Source organism: Dipteris shenzhenensis, chromosome 10, assembly GCF_047967505.1.
Source record: "Dipteris shenzhenensis isolate YYH24624 ecotype China chromosome 10, Dip_SZ_1.0, whole genome shotgun sequence".
NCBI lineage: Eukaryota > Viridiplantae > Streptophyta > Polypodiopsida > Gleicheniales > Dipteridaceae > Dipteris > Dipteris shenzhenensis.
Genome location: NC_141605.1, coordinates 24,657,085 through 24,660,549, shown reverse-complemented (window position 1 = coordinate 24,660,549; position 3,465 = coordinate 24,657,085).

The following is a 3,465-nucleotide window of genomic DNA, read 5'->3' as shown; positions in this document are numbered from 1 at the left end:
GGATCGGACCTTATATATAGGTACTGTGCTTGCCTTTAATGAGTTTAGGTGCCCCATTTCTCTAGACCTTATGGTTGATCCCGTGGTGTTACCAATTGGGCAAACTTATGATCACACATTTGGCTTGGATCGATGGTTTGTAATCCAAACCATTTTCAAATATATAGATGTTCTTGGGGGACTATATATAGCATATTTTTGCGCTACAATTAGAGAGAGAGCCCAACTTGAGTGGGTATGCATCATAGAGTGGAGGGGTCCTTCTTGAGGCTCAAAGTGCCTTGCCTTGTGGCAAGTTCTTAACCTTGAACTTTATATTCTTGTCTTTTGATCCATGCCCACTGAGCTGATTTTTGTCGAAAAGGAAGGTGATCCCACAGCTTTGCATCAGTTAAAGTTGCTTACCTTTGCTAGGATGTTGTCAGCCATGTTTCAGTTGGAATTGTCCGAAGCTAGCAGCAGCTCCTGCGAGCCCTCCTCCCTCCTTCCGTAGCCTCTACCTCCCTACCCTCCTCCGCCTCACTCCCTCGCCCTTGCCCCCCTCGCCCTCGCCTTACGACCCTCGCCCTCGCCTCACACCCCTCGCCCCTCGCCTTGCCCCGCCACCACGCCCTCGCCTCACCCCTCGACCCTCACCCCTCGCCACCACACCCCGCCCCTCAGCCCTCTGCCCCCGCCTCTCGCCCTCCGCCCTCGCCCCTCGCCCCTCCGCCCCTCGCCCCTCCGCCCCTCGCCCCTCGCCCCTCCGCCCCTTGCCCCTCCGCCCCTCCGCCTCGCCCCCGCCCCTCACCCGTCCGCCCTCCGCCCTCGCCCCTCGCCCCTCCGCTCCTTCGCCCTCCGCCCTCACCCCTCGCCCTCGTCCCTCGCCCCTCCGCCCTCCGCCCTTGCCCCTGCCGCCGCCCCTCTCCCTCGCCTTCGACCTCCGCCCTCCGCTCTCGCCTCCGACCTCCCCCTCCGCCCCCCTCCGCCTTCCGCCCTCCACCCCCGCCATCGCCTCCTCTTCCTCCGCCCCGCCTTGCTTCGCCTCGCCTTATTGTCCTCCGTCACACCCAGGCTCCATCCCTCGTCTATCTCCCCCCCCGTTGTGGCAGCCTCTTCTTCATCGGAGGTCTCGCAGTTTGTCTTGGCGGTATGGCGGCTCCCTGCCCGGAACTGGAGGCCCAGCCGGACCCTCCCTCTCTTGATGCCTACCGCGTGATCTTGACAGAGCAACAGTCGTCTCGGGTACAACAAGATGCCAATGACTTTGCCCTCACTTCCGTCTATGGCAGAGTCATTGGACACTCTCCCTCCAGACCAGCCATCAGGGAGGACTGGCTCCAGTCCACTCTTATGCTAGAGGACAGCCACATCGAGGAGGTGGCCCTTATGGGAAGGGGCATCTTCTGGCTTAAACTCTCCACTGCGAAAGCTGCGAGCAACCTGATTGCTGGTTCCCCCACATCTGTGGATGGAAAGATCATCATGATAGTCCCTTGGTACCGAGGATTCAGCGCAGCAGACTTTGATGCTCGTTTCCGCATACCTCGCCACCCAGTGACGCTAGTTTTTCCAGGCCTTGCTGCTGAGTTGCAGCCGATAGTCAAGGACCTGGGTTCCCACTTTGGCTGGGTGATGCATGACACTTTAGTCGATGCGGTTACTGCAGCAGGAGCTCCCAGAGTACGTGTGGCTGTGGCAGACCCTGCGTCCCTCCCTGCAGTGATTGAGATCGTGACAGATGTTAGCAGCATTACTTAGAGCATGGTAGTCACAGGACAGCCAGGCCAGTGCCTGAGGTGTCACGGCTTTGGGCACCTGGCTGTTGCTTGTCCACGCTTCTCCAGCTCCTCTCGGCCCCCCCCGCCCCCCCCCCCTCAGCCCCCTCCCCCTCCCTCCGGGCAGCCACGTCAGGAAGAGCAGAGGCAGCCGGAGTCCGGTCCAGAGGTGGCTGGCGGCTGGACCGAGGTTAGAAGGAAAAGAGGAAAGAATAAGAAGACTTCTGACAAAGGCACGGAGGTAGAGGTTACCCAACCTGCAGCAGCGCCTCAGAGACCTGACAGGCAGCCGCCCCAGGGTCCTGGGAGAGCTTCTTCTTCGTCTGTAGCCTGCCCTCCGCAGCCTCAGGTCCCTCCCTCTTCCGATCCCCAGCTCCCTTCCACTTAGCTCCAGCCCCTACCCCAGCCGTAGCCCCCTCTTCCCGACCCGCAGCATCAGCCCCCGCCTCTTCCTCTTCAGCCCCCTCCTCTTCCTCTTCAGCCCCAGTCCCAGCTCCAGCCCCATCCCCCCTCCCCCGTCCCTCTCAGCTCTTCTGCAGTGTCAGCTGCACCGGTGGTTCCTCAGCCGCGGGCAGCCCCCACTCCCCCTCCTCCGCCCCCCCCTGCTAGTCGCTTCCGTGGAGTCTGAGTTGCCTACCCCTCAGCCTCCTTTTCCCTCCCCACCCCAGGCAAGGCATCCCGAGTCAGCACGACCCCTGGAGCAGTCTTCCTTGTCCGCTAGCCCGACCCCCTCAGTTGCAGACTCTGGCGGGCCTCAGCTCCAGGAGAGAGAGCTTCCTCGCGACTTCTACAGATCTGGTCCCTGGGATTACTTGGATGTTGCCGACCTCGGGACCTTCCCTGCTTGTCTCGACATTAGTATCTTCCTGCTCCGTAAAGGGGCAGATGGGATCGCAGCCTTGGCCCCGAGGGATGGCCCCAGCTTTGCTTTCACCTTTCTCAGCGACGGCATCGAGACTTGGATAGACGACTCGGTCTGGGAGGCTCTCAGAGAGCAGACGCATGCTCAGATTTGCTCCTGGATAGGCCCGTCGGGTGGACAGCTTCTCGAGACTCAGTGGTCCGAGGGTGACGTGCGCCTGCGGTGGCGTTGCGCCGCCAAGCGTTTCAGATTGATTGTGATCCTCAGGCCCCCTCTGTCGTGGCCCCTCCCCCAGGATGTCAGAGCCTGGACTCTTCAGAAACTTTGCGTCTTCTATGGGATGACTACCTCAGAGATCTCGAGTTGGCTCGAGAAAGCGTTTGTCCATGGCATCAAAGGCCTCACGCCTTTGCTAAAAGTTTTGAAGAACGGGCAGGATGACCCCGCCTCCCCCTCCAAACCCTCACAAAAGCGTCAGCGCCTTCACTCCGAAATTTCAGCCTCTTCATCGACCTCAGCCGCGAGTAGACAGTTGTTCGCAGCCTACCAGTCCTCATCATGAGCTTACACCTTGTCTCCTGGAACGTGAACGGGTTTCATTCTTCTCGCACCCGTGGTCCTAGGAAGCTCATCTTGAGACAGGAACTCGAGCCAGCAGTGATTGGTCGCTTGGATATACTCCTGCTCCAGGAGCATAAGCTTTCAGTGGCTCATTCCCGTAGCTGCGGGAAGATCCTCCCTGGACGCTCTCATACTTATTGGGAGCCCTCGATCGGTGCATAGGGGAGGAGTGGCGGTGTCTGTACTTCCGTTTGCGAATCGTTTGCCCAGGGAGTTTTTGGTCAT